Raw genomic sequence first — 23,357 nt, 5'->3', positions numbered from 1 at the left:
TGGAGGAAATCCATACAGATACAGGGAGAAAATGGAGCTTGCAGTGACCCAAGGCTAGAACTGAACCTGGGTGTCAGGCACTGTGAGGCAGTAGTGCTAACCACTGTGCCACCGTTCCACTTGTTTTAAATATATGAAGATATGTGACAGAGCAGCCATGATTTTATTGAACAACAGAACTGGCTCAAGGAGCTGAATGGTCCATCCCTATTTTTATGTTCTTACTCCTTTCCCCTCCCAGGAAACACCAAATTCCCTCTTCCAACATAAACATCACTTCCTCCCCCCGCCCCACCCCGACCCTCACACACACACACACACACACACACACAATCTCTCATACCTCACCTACACACGAATCCTTTCTCATCCACACTATAGCCCCTCTCCCCACACAAATATCCCGAACCCCATAAAATAACCCAACCCCTCTCACCAAGCTATCTTTCTCTCCCTTCCCCCCCGCCGTCTCCCACCTCCTCCCACCCTCATCCCTCTCTGTCCTGATGCAAAAGACATATCTTGAAAATCGGTAAATAATATGGCACAGAAATTTATCGGGATTTTATCTCTGAAATGTCGGGATTCATTTGTGGTGTCTGGCGCCACCTTCTGAGGCCAAAAGAAAATCATTCGCTTTGATAATCTTAAAATGAAACATGCTTTGATCGTGAAGTGGTGACAATTTACCCATTCCTTCAAATGAATTTGGAATTGAATTCAGGTAATTCGCGTGCGGTGTTGGCAAGGGAATTAGGAACGAATCCAATAAATGGTAACACGTTGAATGCTACTTGCTAATCGGGGTATTTAAGATGCTGAAATGGTGTATAAATAGTAACTATTTTTTAAATAAAGAGGACAGATTTTTGTGCGTATGGATTAAAATCGAATACCAATTCATTGAATTTGGAGTGATTTTTTTCTGTCTCTGGACTCTAAATGTTGCGTTAATGCTTCCAGTAGCACCTTGTTTTAAAGACAATTGCAAGCAAATAACAGAAGTGACTCACCTTTCAATTGAGACACACATTGTTAATTAGGAGGTGATATTTGTTCATGTGTCGTACGGAAACGCATTTTGACGGACGGTGAAGCATTTTTAGACAAAAAAGAAAAGTGATGCATGGTGATCGTGTGGAGAGCACACACAGTTCTCATTTGGTGACAGTGGAAGAAGAAGGTTGTTGGGAACGACCTGGCAATTACGTCGCCGTGTTCTGTCCTGTTTACTGTCAGTCAAAACGATGACCCAAAAACGAACTTTAAAAACTTTGAACAAGCAACATACAACCTGTAAATAAATCTTAGTTTCATACCGCTATCTGCCTACGCGATAAATTGAGACGGGTATTGCGTGAAAATATAGCTTGACCAATTTCTTACTGTTGGCAGTAACATGAATCAGAATTTTGTTTTACTCTCACACTGTGCTGGATCAGCACTGAGAACCCTTCAGGCACTTTCTTAACTCCAGTCTCAAGTCTGAGACTCTGCTCAGGAGTAGAAAGTTTTTTTTAAATTCTCATTTCTACTTCCAATCTGCGAATATTAACATTCACTTCACACCAGCCGAGAAAAAGCCTCCACGATAAACTTGTCGAGTGTAAGTGCATCGTTAATTATCCCCATAACTGACAGCTTTATAACTTGTTGGATGGGATGTTTGGGGTCTTTTTTATCGATTCTGCCCCGGCAGATTTTGTTTTTTTGGTAGAATTGTTACTAAATCCGCGGAGATGAAAGGATGAAATCCTTTAGGGGAATCCAGACCAGGGCAGCAGGATTTTTTGTTTAAGCGCTTGTGGTTTCAAAACTCGCGAAAGAAAATATTCATTTCATTTTCAAACATCGCCTTTATTTCTGAGCAGTTGTAACATGTGTTGATTTGCGGCGAGTCACCAAAGAAACTGGGCGGAGCCTTCTCCTGACATTTCATTGCTCAAAATGGTCCAGAGTTGAACTTAATTTGCTTCAATTTCAGTTTAAAGATGTGCATCAATCACCAGTTAGAATACCAGCCCCTTCTGAGATCAGTCACTGTGAAGGTGTGTAGGTTAGGTGGATTAGCCAAGGTAAATGGGAGGAATAATGGGGATAGGGCTAGGCTGCTCTTTCGCAGAGTAAGGTCGAATGGCCTGTACTGTAGTGATTCTATACGATGGTATTCTATTCTGTGATGATCTTGCTATCTCTGTTCTTGGAGAATTACAACATAGTCGCCTGTTTGTGCATGTGTACACATATATCATAGAATCCCTACAGTCTGTAAACAGATATTTCCTCTGTTCCATTTATAATGCAAAATAACGGAGCTGCATTTTGCTGACAGAAGGTGTGAGAGTTGTTGCTGAGACAGGTGGAAAGGGGCTGGAGAAGGGGTTTGGGGAAGGGGCCATGGTGTAGAGGCTGTGGAAGGGGCTTGGGGAAGGGGCCATGGTGTAGAGGCTGTGGAAGGGGTTTGGGAGGGAAAAGCGGGTTTGGGGAAGAGGGTTTGAGAGGCAGTTTGGTTTGAAGTTGAGATTGGGAGTTGGGTTTGGGGGGTTGGAGGAAGGGGTTTGGGAAGGGGGTTAAGGGGATGATTGGTGAGGGGTATCTGTTGAATGAAGCTCTAGGCTTTCTCACTCAGTGCGAGGAAGTCAGTGGGTCTGGGGAAAGTGTTTGGGACGGTGGGGTGGGGGTTTGGAAAGGGGGTGAAGGGGTATTTGGTGAATGGGGAAGGGGTTTTTGGAAGGGGTTTGGCAAGGGGGTGAAGGGGTATTTGGTGAGGGGTGAATTGGGAAGGGGGTGAAGGGAGTTTTTGGAGGGTGTTTGGGAAGAGGCTGGGTTTGGGAGGGATTTGTGAAGGGGGTATTTGAGGGCTGAATGAGGAAGGGTGAAGGGGGTTTATGGGAGGGGTATTTGGGGAAAGGGTTTGGGAGGGGGTGGAGGAGGTATTTGTTGAGGGACGAATGGAGAAGGGTGAAGGGAGTTTTTGGGAGGGGGGTGAGGAGGGGGTTTGAGAGGTGTTTGGAAAGGGAGTAAAGGGTATTTGGTGAGGGGTGAATGGGGAAGGGGGATTTTGGGCAGGGGGTTTGGGAAGGGGGGTAGGGGGTATTTGGTGAGGGGTGAATAGGGAAGGGGGTTCTTGGGGAGGGAGTTTAGGAAGAGGCTGGGTTTGGGAGGGTTGGGGGAAGGGATTGAAGGGGGTATTTCAAAGGGGGTTAGGGGTATTTGGTGAGGGGTTAATGGGGAAGGGGTTTTTGGGGAGGGGGTTTGGGAAGAGGCTGGATGCGGAGGTGGGAAGGGGGTAAGGAGATATCTGTTGAATGAAGCTCTGGGCTTTCCCACTCAGTGCAAGGAAGTCAATGGGTCTGCGAGCGCATGCGCAGCCCGTCTCCCGCTGCCAGCCGCCCAGGGTGTCGATCTGACTTAAAAAAAAACCCCAAACGGATGTGCTTTAGAAAAAGGAAAGAGCAACAGCGCGGATTTTAATGACAAACTGTGAGTATTATCCTCACCTTTTCCTAGCTGCTGTGTATGTGTATTTGGAACATGCCCCAGCCTGGGCTGTGGGAGCTGTCAGTCTGAGGCTGCCAAATGTATCCGCTCCACATTGCTACAATCTGACAAATCTTCCTTTTGTATGGCAGACTTTGCAGACAAATTCCAAATCATCACAGAGCTGTCCGTCCGGCCCCCTCACTTACTGAGTGAGATTGCAATATTGTGGCACAGAGGAGAGGGCTGGTGTTTCTTACCCTCTGGTGGCTGGGCTGATGCTTCTGGGTGCCAGTGAAACATTTCTTGTGTTTTATTTAACCTGTGCTGGGGGAAAAATGCAGAATTACCTCAGCCCTTGCTGCATTCTACCCCCCCCCCCCCCCCCCCCAGTTAGTGAGACTGCCACACACTGCGGGACTCCAGTCTTTGCCATTCTCTCTGGCTCCTGTCACAGTATTGAAGAGCTGATATTGTCAGGATGCTTTCAGTGGGGAAAGGTAACACACAGGATTCCCAGTTTGCTGCACTTTTTGACCCCTTTCCCCTGTTGTTATTGGCCACAGCCACCTGTGGCTGCTGCTGGATTCCAGGCTCCAGCACACACACATATGCTCTCTGCCTCTGATTTCCCTTCTATGCATTGATGTGCCTCAGCGCTCTCTCTTGTCTGTCTCTATTCCTCTCCAGCCACAACAGTATGTCACTGGGATCGCTACATCTACCAAGTGTCTCACTTGCGGTCAGAATTGCTGACTGCTTCAGACTCCCGTCGCCTTTCTTCGGTTCGAAGCCGGCACCTTTATTTGCTAATACTCCAGTAAATGACGGTTGTCAATATCTTACAGCGGGGGTGGTAGGGAAGGGTGGGGGTGGATTTGGTTGATTGTTCAGCAAGATAACGGGGCATGACCAAGAGTCGGTGCTGGCGAGGTGTGGAAAAGGGGGCAGCTACATTGGGAGGGGGAAATTGCAGTTCTCCACTCAAGATTCTGTGAAGCACTTTCATCCATTTCCAAATTCCCATGGCTACAGACTTACACCCAGCTGTTTCTCAATGTTCACAAACTTATTCAATATTCATTTGAGGATATTCAAATGAATAGAGCTTGATAATGTACTGCATTCAGTGTGGCTGATGAATAGCAGGTCTGATGTATTGCCCTCTGGGCCAAGCTAAGTTGCACAAGCATCTTGCTCTAAAGAGGTTGTCGTTGTTGTCGATATAAGGTGTAGGGCTAGTTATTTCTTCAGTGCACAAGAGGAATATAATAGAGTGTGCACACAAATGTTTAACACCAAGTGTGACAGGCTGCAGAGGTATGAAAGAAACTGCAGGTAATGCTCACTGTGCTGATGTAGTGGGTCTGGAGGAGTGGTTGGCAGAATGCAGGTACACTATTTATTCTCCTCACAGATCAAGTAAAGCCCCATGGGCATGAGCGCAGTCAAAGATGGGTAATCAAGAGTACTGTTGTATGCTTTGAATTCATACATCGTGGCAAACCAAAGATGCACATTGTCTCAGCAAAGCTGGCGGGGAAACCAATATCATGTCATTATTTTGGTCATCTCTCAGCAAAGTGTTGCAGCACTGGCGTGGAATTATTGTTGTGACAAAAGAGACAGAACTCTTGCACACCCTCCTTCCCAAAACATAAAACCTCATTCCCGCTATGTTGTAAGATGGACATAGTCTTGAATTATTTAAGATGGTTTCTCTTCTTTGCCTTGCTGTCTTTTTACTTCCTGTCACATACTTGTGTTGAAGCGCCATGACATTTAGGAATTAAAATCGTGAATTGAAACTACTTTATCATTGTGCATTATTATCCTGAATTATTGATTGGGTCTACCTGCAATAAGTACATTTGGGCTCAGAAGTGTATTCAAGCCAATTTCTTTCAGGATGTCCATTAATTAAAAAGGACAGAAGAAAACAAGAAATAAATTTTATGGTTAATAACCGCTTATCAGAAGATCAGATAGAATCTGGAAAGAACAAGCTAATTAACTTTTTCCAAAACTGTGTTGCTTCCTGACCTGGGAAGTGTTGCCAGTACTTTCTGCTCTTGCTTTAGATTTCCTGCAGTCAGTATTTTTTAACTTTACATTAACATTTATTATCACATTCTAACCAATTTTTTGTAAACCTTGTAAAGTTTATATCATCACAAACATGATCAATATTCCAGTAAAATACACCCACATCTTGTTTGTGTACACAATGGCCCAAGGAGTGAATTAAGGCAGTGCAGTAGTACAATGGTTAGCACTGCTACTTCACTGTGCCAGGGACCTGGGTTTGATTCCTAGCTTGGGTCACTATCTGTGTGGAGTCTGCATGTTCTCCCTGTATCTGCGTGGGTTTCCTCCCACATTCTGAAAGACGTGCTGGTTAGGTACATTGACCAGAACAGGTGCTGGATTGTGGCAACTTGGGGAATTTCACAGTCACTTCGTTGCAGTGTTAATATAAGCCTTACTTGTGACTAATAAACAAACCTTAACTTTAAGCATCGCCTTGGGCTGGAGCAGTTTGACGTAGCTTATGGATATGCTCTAATCCACGTTTGTGTCCCATACATTTGTATTGACTTAGCTATATGGTTGACAATACGATGGCAAAATTGCCCCTTTTATTCAATATCATAACTGTTATTAAATTATTTTGTACAATTTATTCAATGTGCAACTTTTTTAAGAGGAAACAAGTAGTCATCTCACCAGTGAATTGTGTAATGCATATGTGCCAATGTTGAACTGTTGAGAGCTCAGTTTTCACTAATCAGAGCTCATTCATCTTATGTATAAAAGGTTCACTAGGCTGATACCGGAGATGAGGGGGTTAGCCTATGAATAGACTGGGTCTGTACTCGTTGGAGTTTAGAAGGCTGAGGGGGGATCTTATAGAGACATATAAGATAGGGTAGAGGTAGAGAGATTTTTCCTGCTTAGAAAGGGTAGCAGGACTAGAGGGCACAGCCTCAAAATAGGGGGGGGGAGCGCAGTTTAGATTGAAGTTGAGGAGGAACTTCTTCACTCAAAGGGTGGTGAATCTCTGGAATTCTCTGCCCATTGAAGTGGTGGAGGCTACTTCGCTGAATATATTTAAGTCACGGGTAGAAAAGTTCCTGAAAAACAGGGGAGTTAAGGGTTATGGGGAGAAAGTAATCCACTTCAGATCACCCAAGATGTTGTTGAATGGCAGGGCAGGCTCCAAGGGCTAGATGGCCTACTCCTGCTCCTATTTCTTATGTTCTTATGTATAGGATAAATGATGTTTTCGGGATTCCCCCTGCATTGTTAGAAAACACCTGACACCACCTGACATTGAAAGAATTCAAAATGTCTGGTGGTAAAATTTTATTCATCAAACACGATGAATGAAATGTTAACCCCTGATCAATGCTGCCATAATATGGCCCCAAATTTAGTTCTGTCACCCCTCTTTAAAATATGTGTAATTTCTGAAATGACATTTACAGCAAAGCATTCTCTGTAGCATATTTTTCAGATGCTACTATTATCAATTAATGTTAATTTCTTTTCTGAAGGATGGTCCAGCAAATATTACATTAATGTGGAAGAACTGCTGTTTACTCTTTTAGCAGAGAGGCACTTTATACATTAATGTAATATTCTGCTGTTGACCTAATCACAGGGATATTCAGTGGGATTAATTGCTAACTACAACCTGTAACCTCATGGTTTGGCATACCTCTCACTCTCCCAACAAGTCAGGGGACCAACCCTGGCTCAGTAAGGAGCGTGCCAGAAGCAACAACAGGTGTGCCTAAAAATAAGATGTCAAGCTGCTGAAGCTACAGCACAAAGCATATGCACATTAAAATCAGTAGTGGCAGCATGTTATAGGTGGAGGTAAGTGATCCCACAGCCAATAGATTCAGACAAAAGCTGTGCAGTTCTGCCACATCTAATCATGAATGATGATGGAAAGTTAAGCAACTAATATGAAGAGAAAGAAGAGGCACTGTGAAAATTCTTATTAGTTACTGATGGCAAAGCCCAGCACATTTATGCAAAAGGCAAGGCTGGAGTATTTGAATACAGTTTCAGCCATAAGTTCTGCCTGTTAAATAAGTTAAGTGCCCATGGTGTTAAGGGTAAGATCCTGGCACGGATAGAGGATTGGCTGACTGGCAGAAGGCAGCGAGTGGGGATAAAGGGGTCTTTCTCAGGATGGCTGCCAGTGACTAGTGATGTGCCTCAGGGGTCAGTGTTGGGACCACAACTTTTCACAATATACATTAATGATTTGGAGGAAGGAGTTGAAGGCACTGTTGCTAAGTTTGCAGACAATACAAAGATATGTAGAGGGACAGGTAGTATTGAGGAAGTTGGGTGGGGGGGCTGCAGAAGGACTTGGACAGGTTAGGAGAGTGGGCAAAGAAGCGGCAGATGGAATACAATGTGGAAAAGTGTAAGGTTATGTACGCTGGAAGGAAAAATTTTCTAAATGGGAAAATGCTTAGGAAACCAGAAACACAAAGGGCCTTGGGAGTCATTGTTCAAGATTCTCTTAAGGTTAACGTGTAGGTTCAGTCGGCAGTTAGGAAGGCAAATGCAATGTTAGCATTCATTTCAAAAGGGCTAGAATACGAGAGCAAGGATGAGGCTGTATAAGGCTCTGGTCAGACCCCATTTGGAATGTTTTGTGCAGTTTTGGACCCCATATCTAAGGAAGGATTTGCTGGCCTTGGAAAGGATCCAGAGGAGGTTCACAAGAATGATCCCGAAAATGAAGAGCTTGTCGTATGCGGAACAATTGAGGACTCTGTCTGTACTTATTGGAGTTTAAAAGGATGAGGGGGGGGATCTTATTTAAACTTACAGGATACTGCAAGTCCTGGATAGAGTGAATGTGGAGAGAATGTTACCACAAGTAGAAAAACTAGAATCAGAGGGCACAACCTCAGGCTATTGGGATGATCCTTTACAATGGAGATGAGGAGGAATTTCTTCAGCCAGAGAGTGGTGAATCTGTGGAACTCTTTGCTGCAGAAGGCTGTGGAGGTCAGATCATTGAGTGTCTTTAAGACAGAGATAAATAGGTTCTTGATTGATAAGGGGATCAGAGGTTATGGGGAAAAGGCAGGAGAATGGGGCTGAAGGAAAAACAGCCATGATTGAATGGTGGAGCAGACTCAGTGGGCCAAGTAGCCTAATTATGTTCCTATGTCTTATGGTCTTATGATCCATCTTAGTCTCTTCCTGACATTCCCATCAGCACAGACATCACAGTCTTCAACCAATTTGATTCACTTTGTGCAATATCTAGTAATGGCTAAATATGGAAAATACAGCAAAGACTGTGGGCCTCAACAGCATCCTGACAGTAGCATTGAAGATTTGGTGTTCCAGAATTAATTGCATCTAGGCAAGGCTTTTCTAGTGCATCAATGCAATAAAGTGCAAGATTGCCTAATTATCTTCTGTACGCGTAAAGAAGGTCAAATCCATAGAACCATGGAAAAGTTACAGCACAGAAGGAGGCCATTTGGCCGACCTTGTCCATGCCAGCCCAAGGACCCAGGTGCTCTTTTTAATTCCGCCTTTCTGCACTCTGCCCATACCCTGTAGCCTATAACACTTAAGGTGCAGATTCATGTTTTTTTTTAAAGAGTTTAGAGTCTCTGCCTCCACCACCAACTTGGACAGCGAATTCCAGACACATGCCACCTTCTATGTTTAAAAAAAAAGTTCTTCCTCATGTCCCTTCTATACCTACTGTCACTTGAATTTATGTCTCTTCGTTCTAGAATTCTCCACTAAGGGAAACAATTACATCCTGCCCACTCTCTCTCTTTTCCTCATAATGTTGTACATCTCTATCAAATCATCCTTCTTTATTTCCAAAGAAAATAATTCTATCTTAGCTAATCTCTCTTCATAGTTACACTTTTCTAGCTCTGGCAACATTCTTGTAAACCTCCTCTGCACTCTCTCCAGAGCAATTACTTCTTTCCTGTAGTGTAGTGACCAGAACTGCACAGAATATTCCAACTGTGGCCTAACCAGTATTTTATGCAATTCCAGCATTATATCCTTACTTATATTCTATACCTCTGCCAATAAGAAAAAAAAATAGGAGCAGGAGTAGGCCATCTAGCCCTTCGAGCCTGCCCCACCATTCAATAAGATCATGGCTGATCTGAAGTGAACCTGTTCCACTTTCCCGCTTTCTCCCCATAACCCTTAATTCCCTTGTCTATCAGAAATCAATCTAACCGTGACTTAAATATATTCAGTAAGGTAGCCTCCACCACTTCAATGGGCAGAGAATTCCAGAGATTCACCACCCTTTGAGTGAAGAAGTTCCTCCTCAACTCCGTTCTAAACTGCACCCCCCATCCCCCTATTTTGAGGCTGTGCCCTCTAGTTCTGCTATCCTTTCTAAGCGGGAAGAATCTCTCTACCTCTACCCTATCTATCCCCTTCATTCTCTTGTAAGTCTCTATAAGATCCTCCCTCATGAAGGAGAGCATTCCAAATGCCTTCTTTACAATCTTGTCTATTTGAATTGCTGCCTTTAGTGTGTACTCGCATGTCAAGACCTCTCATTTCATCTACCTCTCTTAGTTTATTCCATTTATTAAGTATTCCCGATAACTGTTTGACCTCCCTAAATGCGTTACCTTACCCTCCTGTGTTAAAATCCGACCAATTACCAGCGCATCAGCTTACGTTCAATCCTCAGCAAAGTGTTAAGTGTTGTCAACAGCGCTACTAATCGATGCTTATTCTTATTCTAACTGGACCATCCAGTTGGCTCTATTTTCTCTCCACAGATGCTGTCGGACCTGCTGAGATTTTTCAGCATTTTGTTTTTTTTTCCAATAATGCCCATACTATCCATACAAACCCATTTCCCCACGTGCCCCCATAACCCCTATTCCTGCCATGTCAACAGATACCCCCATACCCACAGGAAGCATTTTTTTCAACACTCTAGAATATTTTTTATTTAATGGGTCGAACTTTTAAACGATTTAACAGCTTGAGTGCTCCCTTTGACAGTTGCTTTTGACAGGTCCTCTTGCCAGTTCTGACAGCTAGCTTCCTTAAACAAGTGTTTCTGCGAAATGCTTCTGACAGGTGATTTTGATAGGTCTGTTGGCAATTAAAATGCGCTTGACAGTAATGAGTTTATGCAATTTATATGCGCATTTATGCCTATGTTTTACAATTCCAAAGAGTGCCTGATCCACCACAAAACCTTCACCAAAGGCATCCTGGGACTAGATTCAAAGGGGTACCTTACCTCCTCAAAGGGGTATCCAGGCTTTGCAAATGAATCCATCAAGTTTAGACCTCCTCTTACCTGTTCTAATCTACACACGTTGGGTTTCACACTCCTGCCCTACTAAATTCCCACTTCAATGGAGATAGCTGATGATTTAAATGGCCAGCTGCCTCTGCAAACCGCCCATGCATGAACTCTGGCTCCAACTCCATTACTGCCCCTGCAAAGATAAGAAGTGCCATGTTGGGAGGCATGACTATGGATTTCTGGGCTCATCCACCATTCATGCCATGGTGGAGGGGCATCACGGAAAAACCCAGGCCTCAGTAAGTGTGCAAAATTATGATTGTTAAAACTCAGAGATAATGGGACAAATTTTCCCATTCCACCCACCATAGGAGCCATAGCAGGCAAGGGGTGGACTCGGGCGGGATTGTCCAGTTTTGGGGGGAAAGGTGGCCGGAAAGTCCTGTCCAATGTGTACAGTTGCAAGAACAGCAATAGCAATGACTGGCATTTATATGGTGCCGTTGACATAGAAAAAGTCCTTAAGTGCTTCACAGAAGAGTAATCAGAAAATAATGGAAGCTGAGCCGAAGAAGATATTGCGAGTGGTGACAAAATGCTTGGACAAAGAACCGTGATTTAAATAGGGTCTTGAGAAGAAGGTAGCTGGCTGAGAGCACAATTGCCACTGGACTGCATAGATCAAAGGGATGGAGAATTGTGGGGTAGGGTGCTCTAGCTGTGTATGTGGAGGAAATTAAAGAGGCAGGAAGGATAAGGACATGGAGGGATTTAAAGGTGAAGGTTGCGAAATTTAAATTAGAGGCATTAAGAGACCAGGATCCACTATAGGCCAGAAGGGACAAGAGTTAGGTGCAAATGGGATGTCAGAATATGGACAGAAAAGCTTTGTAAAAAGTGGAGACTGATGTCATTCAGGAGAATGTTTGAACAATTGAGTTCTGAGGTAACAAACATCTGGATGACTATTTCTGCAGCAGATAAGCTAAAAGGTGTAACAAGAGATGGAAGGAAGCAGTCTCTTGCAATAGAGAGGATGTGGGTCGGTTGCACAGCTCTGAATTGAATAGAGTGCTGAGATTGTGATTTAACCTGAAATAGTGTTAGACAGGGAAAAAGAATAGAATTGGTGTCAAGCGTTTGGCTTTTTAAAGTGTCAGCTGTGGTTCAGTGGATATCACTTTCACCTCAAAGTCAGAGGATTGTGAATTCAAGGATTTAAATATATCTTTCAAGGCTGGCATGCCAGTGTAGTACAGCACATCAAGGAAGGCATCAGAGGCTGCTGCACTGTTAGAGGTGCAGTCTTTTGGATGAGATGTTAAACTGAGGCCCTGTCTGCCTGTCAGGTGGATGTAAAAATCCCACGGCACTATTTTGAAGAGAAACAGGGGAGCTAACGTGGTGTCCCAGTCAATATTTATCTCTCAGTCAACATCACAAAAATCAGATTATCTGGTTCGTTTCTGTGTGAAAATTAGTTACCATGTTTCCGACATTACAACGGTGACTACCTTTCAAAAGTACTTAATTGACAAGAAAGTGCTTTGAGATGTCTGGTGTTTGTGAAGGCTGTTGTGTGCATGCAAGATTTTTCTTAGCTGAACAGAGGAGAGACATTGGAAGAGACTTAGCATGTTAAAGATTGCTGAGAGGTTGACAGAGCACTGTCACAGAGGATGCCATTTGTCATTTTAATTAACGCTGTTCCAATGCTGTGGCAGAATTGGAAAGTTAAATGAAGAGATTTGAAAGGTGACAAGATATCGAGGATGATAGTGGGGGAGGTTTTGTGAGGAGGGCTGTGATAACAGCTGTTTTGAAAGTGGGTGAGACATTACATGATGTGGGGGAGAAACTATTTATAATGACAGCCAGCATGGGCAGAAGAAAGGAAACTTGGCTGGTCAACAATTTAGTGTGAATGGAGTCACTAGCACTAGTCTCCCATGAGAAATAAGGAACACAGTTTAAAAAGGGTCCCTAAGGCCCTTTGAGACAGAGATGAGAAGATTTTTTTCCTCTCTCTTTGAAATTTCTTTACCCATAGAGTGGTGGAGGCAGAGTCAGTGAATATTTTTAAGGCAGAGGTAGATTCCTAACTATCAAGGGAGTCAAAGGTTATTCGGGGGTGGGGGGGTGTGGCAGTTGGTGTCAGTAGAATGAAAAATTGAGGCTGCAATCAGATTAGCCATGATCTTATCGAATGAATGAGCGGGCTTGATGGGCTGAATGATCTACTCCTGTTCCTAATTTGTATGCTCAAATGTAAGGGGCCAAGCAATTGGGTTTCAGCAACAAGCTAAGTTTGGGGAGGGCTCGAGGAGGGAAATGAAAGAAGAGTATGGAACGAAGGCTAAGACATGGGCAAGCTTGGGTTCAGTGGAGAAGGAGCATGGGCGAAGCAGCAAAAGTAGCTCGATTAGTTGGAAGTAGAATAAAAAATGAGGAACAGGCTGAATTGAACTGGCTAGGCAAAAGGATGGGAAAGTTGCGGGATTGATAACAGTCTTAAATGAAATCATATCTAGTTATTGAAGAGCAGAATCAACTGGGTAATTATGTAAAATCAGTACACTTCAATGAAGTCTGGACTCATCTTGCTGAAAAGTGCCCTACTTAGGCTGCAGACAATGGTTGGTTCTAGTCACTGAAAAACTAAAGAAATTCAAATCCCCATAAATGATGCAAAAAAGGACTGTGAACTTGATTCTGAAGCCCTGAAATTAACTTGAGGACATGTTAGGAGCGGGGAGCTCTGATATCACATGGGAAATTCAAAAATAAGTTCAGTGCATCTGTCAGAAGAATTTGAACACAGCCAGGTCATTATCATTTTACTTCTAGGTTTGGCATCAATTTCATTGCACTGGGCATGATGACAGAACACATGGCTCAGTCCAAACCACAGCTTTTCAAGGACCAACCTAAATATGCAGTTTGGAGGAGTTTGAAGCAAATAAAGGAAAGGTGTGGAAATAGATACATAAAGGCTGTGTCCTATTTCAAAGATGCCTTCCTTGATGTGCTGTTGGAGGCTGTGAGGAACAGGAGAGAGATACATGTCCTCAGTACTGCTGCCGGAATGTTGTCCGGGCCTAAAATCTTTACCGGTTTTGGTGTCTACCCCACATGGGGTAGAATCTTACATCCCTCCACTTGTGGGTTTGCACATGTTTGTGGGGTGAGGGAGTTTGAGGGTGGGGGGATGTGGTGCCCATAAAATTTCTTGGATCACCTTCTCACCAGGATCCTACCTGTCCTGACCTCTCTGCAATTTTATGGTAAAGGCCCACGGTAGCTCACCCACCCTTGTCCCAATGAAGGCCTTTAAGTAGTCAATTAATTTCTACCTAACAGCCTCTCCCCCGCGCCCCCCCCCCACCTCCACCCCCAATTTTTGGGCTGGAGGGACAGTTTCTGGGGCCGTCTGGCATTGACCCTGTTCAGGCTTTGGTGCAGGAATGGGAGGTGGGGGCTCACCTCCAATAACAGCTCCCTTTCAACATCAAGTGCTTTCCCCCTACGTGAGATACTGAGAAACCTCCCCCCACCCCCCCCAGTTAGTGCTCAGTGCTCATTCCCTCCTCCCCCAGCCGGTGTCTCCATCACATTTATCTGGTGCTGGTCTCCAAGGACTGAAATTCTTGAAGTCCGAGATCTGGGCACGGCAGCTTTTGCCACTGCTAGCTCCGTGAAGTGGGACCTGCTCCTGAGTGAAGTGTGGAAGTCCTGTCTTCTTGGAGCATTGAATGGCTGTGGGGCCTTTGGCAGCTGGATATCTTCCACTGACTCTTTGGGTGGTGGGGTGGGAAACGTCGCCATCCTTAAAATCTTGGCCTGGAGTGAATCAAATTGGTTGACGTCTGGGACCTGTGGTGTTGGAGGCCAAGGTTGATCATCCAATCGGTACTTCTGGCTGAAAATGATTCCGAAGGCTCCAACCTGGTCTTTTCTATTGATGTGCTGGGATACCCCATCATTAAGGATGGGGATATTTGTGGAGCCTCCTCAACAAATGTTGTTTAACTTTCTACCAAAATTCACAATTGGATGTGGCAGAACTGCAGGGCTTTGATTTGATCTGTTGGTTACGGGATCGCTTAGCTCTGTCAATCACTTGCTGCTTCTGCTGTTTAGGTGTGTAATCCTTTCCCATAGGTTCACCATTTTTACAAATGCTTGGTGCCATCCCTTGCGTGCACTCTTCATTGAACCAGGTTTGATCCCTGGCCTGCTGATAACGATAGCGTGAGAGAGCATTTTCAGTTTAGAAGTGATTCAATTTCACAGGAAAGCCCAGGAGCCCTTCCAGATGAGTCCCTAGGGCATGGCAGGGTAGAACTGACCCATGCAAGCCCCTCCTACTGGTGTTTGAAAGAGCATTATAAGCAGGACAGAACTTCAATCAAAATTATTTAAAATACTGATGGAACTCCTTGCATTAATATTTAAAACATGTGGGTCGGAAGGTTTTTTGATGAAAATGCAAACACTGAGATGATCTTTTCTGATTTCTCACAAAATGGTCAATGAACTTAGAGAAAAACTAGTTCCTGTTACACCAGAAATAGAATCTCTTGCCTGCTGAATCTTGAAGGTTATGTTCAATGTTTCTAAAATCACTCAAACTCCTGCATGGTGATTGAAGGAAGTCTAGTTGTCATATTGCTTTAGCAGTAAATAAAGGCTTCTAAATTTGAATTTGATAAAGACCAACTTCCTTATTCCTTGTACTTGAAGGATGCATTAGAAGCTGTTGATTCTCTCTCTCTGGAAACACTGTAATACGATAGACACCGTATTAGTGGGCAATGATTAGATTGCAGTGTTCATAATCTAAGTGGTAGAGCCCTGTGCATCATTTAGATCAGTAAAATGTTTAATTTATTTGCAGTCTTAAATGCAAAATAAAAATGATGGCAGTACAATGCTGGCTAGAAGTTGAGGTATCAATTTCTGAGCTGGCAAATTGTAATTATGGATGGTTCATGTTTGCAAATTTTTTTCTAACTTCAGAACAGGAAGTGTTCCCTCTGGTAATCAGGAAGTAGCCTAAACTGAAAACCTTTTACAGCAATTGTCTTTAAGTAAGAAAATGTGTCATTGACGTCTTTACCCAAACACAATCGTGTGACTTTATTAAGTATGGTACCTGCAGAGGCTACACAACTGTGAAATCGAACAGTTAAGTCATACAAACTAGTTATCTGGGGAGTATATCTTTCACTCAGCACTAAGCTTAGCCAAAAAGGACATGAGTACAAAGTGATTTACATGCTTTGTAATCACATCTGCTCTTTTAATAAAAGTGATCTGAGGAAAAGATAATTCGCTGTAGTTGTAGGTAATGTGAAACAAAGTTGGATAAACTGGAGAAATTGGGATCCTTCCTGGAACTGAAAAGGTTGAGTGGGGACACAATCGAGGTGTTCAAAATAATGATCTGTCTGAGCACAGCTTATAGTAATTGTCCCCATTGCAGAAGGGTCTGGAAATAGAAGCATAGATGTAAGGTGCCTGGCAAAAGAACCAAATGCTAACAGAGAAAATTCTTTCTCGCAGAGCATGTCATGACCTGGAATGCACTGTCCGAAAGATGGGTAGAGGGTGGTTCAATTGTGGTTTCCAAAAGGAAATTGAATATGTACTTGCAGGGGAAGAATTTGCAGGAGAAAGGGCAGACGTTGGATTAGAACTAACTGGGTTGCTCTTGCAGGGAGCCAGCACAGAATTGATGGGTCAAATGGTCTCTGCCTATGCCGTAACCATTCTGTGATTTTGATGAGACCACTTTCAGTCTATTGACCTGGAAATTGTGTGAGACAATATTATAAGAGCATAAGGAATAGGAGTAGGAGTAGACCATCTGGCCCCTTGAGCCTGCTCCACCATTCAATAAGATCATGGCTGATCTTTTTCTGGACTCAGCTCCACTTACCCACCCGCTCACCATAACCCTTAGTTCCTTTACTGTTCAAAATTTACCTATCCTTGGCTTTAAATCATTCAATGGGCTAGCCTCAATTGCTTCACTGAGCAGGGAATTCCATGGATTCACAACCCTTTGTGTGAAGAAGTTCCTTCTCAATTCAGTCCTAAATCTGCTTCCCCTTATTTTGAGGCTATGCCCCCTAGTTCTAGTTTCACCCACCAGTGGAAACAACTTCCCTGCTTCTATCTTATCTATTCCCTTCATAATCTTACATATTTCCATATGATCTCCCCTCGTTCTTCTGAATTCTAATGAGTATAGCCCTAGTCTACTCAGTCTCTCCTTGTAAGCCAACCCTCTAAACTCCGGAATCAACCTAGTGAATCTCGTCTGCATCCCCTCTAATGCCAGTACATCCTTTGTCAAGTAAGGAGACCAAAACTGTACACAGTACTCCAGGTGTGGCCTCACCAGCACCTTATACAGCAGCAACATAATCTCACTGTTTTTAAACTCTATCTCTCTAGCAATGAAGGACAAAATTCCATTTGCCTTCTTAATTATCTGCTGCACGTGCAAACCAACTCCTTGAGGTTCCTGCATAAGGACTCCCAGATCCCTCTGCATAGCAGCATGCTGAAATTTTTTACCATTTAAATAATAGTCCATTTTGCTGTTATTTCAACCAAAATGGATGACCTCACAGTTACCAACATTTTACTCCATCTGCCAGACTGTTGACCACTCACTTAGACTATCTATACCCCTTTGCAGACTTTCAGCGTCCTCAGCACACTTTGCTCTTCCACCCATCTTAGTGTCACCTGCGAATTTTGGCACACTACACTTGGTCCCCAAGAACAATCAACAAAAAAAATTACAGCACAGGAACAGGCCCTTTGGCCTTCCAAGCCTGCACCGACCATGCTGCCCGACTTAACTAAAACCCCTACCCTTCTGGGGACCATATCTCTCTATTCCCATCCTATTCATGTACTCGTCAAGACGGCCCTTAAAAGTCACTACTGTATCCACTTCCACTACCTCCCGACAACGAGTTCCAGGCACCCACTACTCTCTGTGTAAAAAAAAAATCTGCCTCGTACAACTCCTTTAAATCTTGCCCTTCACACCTTAAACCTATGCACCCTAGTAATTGACTGTTCCACCCTGGGAAAAAGCTTCTGACTATCCACTCTGTCAATGCCTCTCATAATCTTGTATACTTCTATCAGGTCTCCCCTCAACCTCTGTTGCTCCGGTGAGAACAAAATATCAATTTCTAGGTTCTCACCTGCCATAGCTTTCCTCTCATCAATCTTTGGCATGTTATTTGTGTCTTCCACTGTGAAGACTGACACAAAATATCTGTTCAATGCCTCAGCCATTTTCTTATATTCAGTTATTACACCCACCTTCTTGTCCTCTAAAGGACCAACTCCAAATCATCTATGTAAATCGTAAACAATTGCGGTCCCAACACTGATCCCTGAGGCACACCACTAGTCACTGATCGCCAACCAGAAAAACACCATTTACGCCCACTCTTTCTGTTAGTTAACCAATCCTCTATCCATTCTAATATATTACCCTTAACACTGTGCACTTTTATCTTATGTAGCAGTCTTTGGTGCAGCACCTTGTCAAATGCCTTCTGGAAATCCAGATACACCACATCCACAGGTTCCCCATTGTCCATTGCACATGTAATGTTCTCAAAGAATTCCACCAAATTAGTCAAATATGACTTGCCCTTCATGAATCCATGCTCGTCTTACCAATGGGACAATTTATATCCAGATGTCTCACTATTTCTTCCTTGATGATAGATTCAAGCATTTTCCCTACTACAGAAGTTAAACTAACTGGCCTATAGTTACCTGCCTTTTGTCTACCTCCTTTTTTAAACAATGGCGTGACATTTGCTGTTTTCCAATCTGTGGAAATCATCTGAGTCCAGCGAATTTTGGTAAATTACCACTAGTGCATTTCTCCCGCCATGTCTTTTAGTACCTGGGATGCATTCCATTAGGACCAGGAGATTTGTCTACCTTTAGCCCCATTAACTTGGCCAACACTATGTCTTTCGTGATGGTGATTAGTTTCTAGGTTCTCACCTGGCATAGCCTTCCTGTCATCAATTTTTGGCATGTTATTAGTGTCTTCCACTGTGAAAACTGACACAAAATACCCGTTCAATGCCTCAGCCATCTTCTCAATTCCAATTATTACATCTCCCTTCTCGTCCTCTAAAGGACCAATGTTTACTTTTGCCACTCTTTTTCGTTTTATATATTTGTAGAAACTTTTGCTATCTTTTTATATTCTGAGCTAGTTTACTCTCATAATACCTTACCTCTTACCTCTCTTTATAGCTTTTTTCGGCTGACCTTTAAAGATTTCCCAATCCTCTAGGTTCCCGCTAATCTTTGCCACTTTGAATGCATTTTCTTTCAAATTGATACCCTCCTTTATTTCCATAGATATCCATGGCTGATTATCTCTTTTTCTACAGTCGTTCCTTATCACTGGTATATACTTTTGCTGAGCATTGTGAAAGATCGCTTTGAAAGTCCTCCGCTGTACCTCAATTGTCCCACCATAAAGTTTTTGCTCCCAGTCTACCTTAGCCAACTCCTCCCTCATCCCTTTATAGTCTCCTTTGTTTAAGCACAAGACACTGGTATTGGATTTTACTTTCTCATGCTCCATCTGTACTTTAAATTTAATCATACTGTGATTGCGTCTTCCAAGAGGATCCCTAACTGCAAGATCATTAATTATTCCCATCTGATTACACAGGACCAAATCTAGGATAGCTTGCTCCCTTGTTGGTTCCATTACATACTGTTCAAGGAAGCTATCATGGATACGTTCTATGAACTCCTCCTCAAGGCTGCCTTGACTGACTTGGTTTGACCAATTGATATGTAGATTAAAATCCCCCATGATAATTGCTGTGCCATTTTTATGTGCATCATTTATTTCTTTGTTTATTTCTTGCCCCACCATGATGTCATTATTTGGTGGCCTATGGACTATGCCTATCAGTAACATTTTCTCCTTACTATTTCTAATTTCCACCCAAATGGATTCAACCTTTTTTTTCCATAGAACCTATATTATCTCTCACTACACCCCGATATCATCCTTAAATGATGTGGAGATGCTGGCGTTGGACTAGGATAAACGCAGTAAGAAGTTTCACAACACCAGCTTAAAGTCCAACAGGTTTATTAGGTAGCAAAAGCCACTAGCTTTCAGAGTGCCGTCCCTTTGTCAGGTGAATGGGAGTTCTATTCACAAACAGGGCAAATAACGACAATTTGTAAATTTTGTAAATTGAGTAAATTTGTAAATTGAGTTTGTCTTTATATGCCCTGTTTGTGAATAGAACTCCCAATCACCTGATGAAGGGGCAGCGCTCTGAAAGCTAGTGGCTTTTGCTACCAAATAAACCTGTTGGACTTTAACCTGGTGTTGTGAGACTTCTTACTGTGATTATCCTTAAATATCAGAGCTACACCACCTCCCTTATCTTCCTATCAGTCTTCCAAACAGTTTGATATTCAACTGCGAGTCGTGACCATCCTATTACCATGTCTCTGTAATGGCCACCGTACTCGTTCGTAATGATTTGTGCTGCCAACTCATTTACCTTGTTTTGAATGCTACAAGCATTCATATAAAGTGCTCTCATGCTAGATTTTGTATCTTCTTTTTGAGTTCTAACACTTCCATTAATAGCATCTCTTTAAAGACTTGCATTATCGTGTAAGCCTTTAATGCATTTGTCGGACGATAGTAATATATTGTACACAAGGAGGCTATTCTACTCATTGTGATTACAAACTAATATTGCCAAAAGCAACTTCCAGCCATAATGTAAAAGAGGTTTCTTTGATGAACTTTTGGAGATTGAGAAAGCTTCAGAGAAATTACAGATAGAACGGATGGCAGATGGTGCAGTTGGAGGAAGGGACCTTACGCACCAATGTGGGTTTTCTCTTTTCAAGCTTTCTTATATTCTTTGGAATATTGTGAGAGCCAGTAGTGGTGACTAGTAAAACCTGAGGGTCTTTTGAAACAATATTTGTCTAATCTGCAGTGAAATATGAAGAACCAACTCAGTACACGTTAAGGAATTTTATAATCAGAGTTTAAAAATCTTATCTACATTGGGGTAAAATAAAACGAGGGAGAAAAACGGAAAGAAATAAAGACTTGCTTTATCTTCATTTTCTCAACAGAAAAAGTGATGCAGCTCCACTGTGGGTTTTTTTCTAAGTTTCACTTCCATAATTACAGAACTCACACTGTGGAATGCACCATAAAACCTGCAATAAAAGTCCACATTTATTTCATTTCCTGACTGCATGAATTCCCTTCATTTGTTTTCTAGTTTCTTTTGGCCCACTTTAAAAAAAAGAGTAGAAAAGTGACCTGTTCCCAAGCTCTTTAAAATGCAGCTCAAAGCTAATAGCTAGATACGACATAACAGAAATGACTCCTTTTGTGGTGAGGTAGTTGGTGTCACATCTCCGAAGCAACAGAAATGCAGTTGAGAATTTAGTGAGTTGGAAGCAGCGATCCTTGAAGTTCGAGATGGCTCTGCACAAATTAAAAAATGGAGTAGAAAAGTGACCTGTTCCCAAGCTCTTTAAAATGCAGCTCCAAGCTGTGAATTTGTGCAGTGAGCTTCAGAATCATCCCAAATTCAAACTCCAAAATAGTAACAGGTCACTTCAATTGGCCACACCCAAGAGTGGCAATTCCTGCTCACTGTGTTCTGTGTGTGTGTCTTTTAGGATGACAGAATTAGCATGGCTTATTGCCTCTTCCTCCATTATTGAGCAGTTTTATTCATCTCACAGCGACATGTAACATGTAAAGAATAGGCACTCAGAAAAGATAACCAAGAGACATTCAAACAGATTGAGCCTACTGCAGGTTACTTAGGCTGCAATCTGGTTTCCTGTTTAATTTGTAAAACAGAGATACCATGTAGACATCTTTAGAGGTGGGAAGATGTATTCAATGTTGCTGTCATCCTGGTAGCCATCATCTAGCTCTGTGTAGACGTTCAGTGCACAGAACACCAAGGGCAGGACCTTCTGGCTGTGTACATTCCAAGAGCGGAAGTTCCAGCCCCAGGTCAATGATCCGCTAAATTTTATGTCCCACCCACCACGGTTCCCATGGCGGGTGGAATGGGAAAATACCATCACAAGTATCACTGGTTAATAGCATCGCAACTTGTTGGTGAAGCCAAAACCAAGACGCAGATGTTTTCCTTATTGAGAGTGTGTTGCCTTACTCAGTCTGATAGCTCTCCTCCCACACAACCCAATGTCCCAGCTTACCTTAATTATATGTGCTGAAAGATGGTTAATGCCCAACACCTGTTTCTTTTAATCTTAACAGTGTAACTGATACGACATTAACAAACCTTAACAATATAATTGATAAGACATTAACATCACTGTGTTGAAGTTCCACCTGTACTCAGCGTTACGAGGGATTGACCTGGCCATATTGCCACTGAATGCTGCAACCAATTGGATCATGCCTTATTGGAACATCTGTCCCTCATGGCAAAATTTGTGTGTAAAAAAAAAAAACCCCTTTTGACCACAAATTTATCAGACAGCGATCTGCACACAACATTCCCCAGGTCCTGGAGAAAAAGAAAAGAGTGACTCCTGTCATATGATTCCCTGAATAGTCTGTCAAAGTTATTTAGCAGATTATCTCATCACAATAACTTTCAAACAAGCACCAAGATGCCATTTGGATGGTGGTGAGAAGGGACCTCCATTTCCTTCATGCACATCTTGGGCAGGATTTTCCAGCCGTACTCGCCCCAGTGTCAGAAATTCCCACCCAGGATCAAGGGACCTTTGCATGGTCTACCCCCGCTGGCTATGATTCCTGTTGCAGGCAGGACTGGAAAATTCCACCCCTTGAGTCTCAGCGCCACTGCATGCTGCCCTTGAGGTGGCTGCTGTATGGAAGAGACCATTGTCCACTTTGTTCTGGAATGTGTCTTTGCAAAGAAGGTCTGGAAAACCTACACCAAAATTAACACCATCTGTAGCTGCAGGACCATTAACTTGGTGAAAGGTGCTCTTTGGTCTGCCAGAAACCCGTTCATTGTCCAGTGTAAAGAGTCATCCGCAACAAGTGTTTCAGTCCTTGCCTCCATGCTAAGAACTAAAACTCAGGGCAGCTGCCGCTGAGGCTCAGTGGGGAAAGGCCCACTGAAAGACCTAAGGCCAATCTGCCATAGTACACCTGAGGGGCTGGAAAATGTCACAGTCCTCGGACTGTCTGTCGAACATGAATATCTATTGCAAATATCACATGTAAATTGTAATTGCATTGAGGCAGTTCAGAATGCAACATGCTTCATGGAAATAAGCTAACCATTTAGCTCTTTCAATAATGTTCAATTTTGACTGTTACAGAATGTAATTTTATAATCGTTTGTGAATAAAGTTTTTTTTTGAAGGAATTGTAAAACAAAATCTGACACAGAAAAATTTTGTTACAATAACTATCCTCCAATGAGCACAGAGAGAAGTATAATGAAATATAACCGGCAAGATCAATGTGAATTTGGCAAATGTATTAAACCAGTTGTGACTA

General features: G+C 42.9%; 1 protein-coding gene across 1 annotated transcript in view; it reads left to right on the top strand.

Annotated features, from left to right (window-relative positions):
• The first annotated feature begins 1,557 nt into the window (after window positions 1-1,557).
• Window positions 1,558-23,357, top strand: part of LOC145353645 (regulator of G-protein signaling 19-like) — a 105,650-nt gene continuing 83,850 nt past the window's right edge. Inside the window, exon 1 of the mRNA XM_080204412.1 lies at window positions 1,558-1,606. The gene's annotated coding sequence lies outside the window, so the exon portion shown is untranslated. The remainder of the gene's footprint in view (window positions 1,607-23,357) is intronic.

The sequence above is a fragment of the Carcharhinus amblyrhynchos genome, chromosome 16, assembly GCF_965287045.1.
Source record: "Carcharhinus amblyrhynchos chromosome 16, sCarAmb.v2.hapA, whole genome shotgun sequence".
NCBI classification, from domain to species: Eukaryota; Metazoa; Chordata; class Chondrichthyes; order Carcharhiniformes; family Carcharhinidae; genus Carcharhinus; species Carcharhinus amblyrhynchos.
This window is presented reverse-complemented; position numbering and strand designations above follow the sequence as displayed.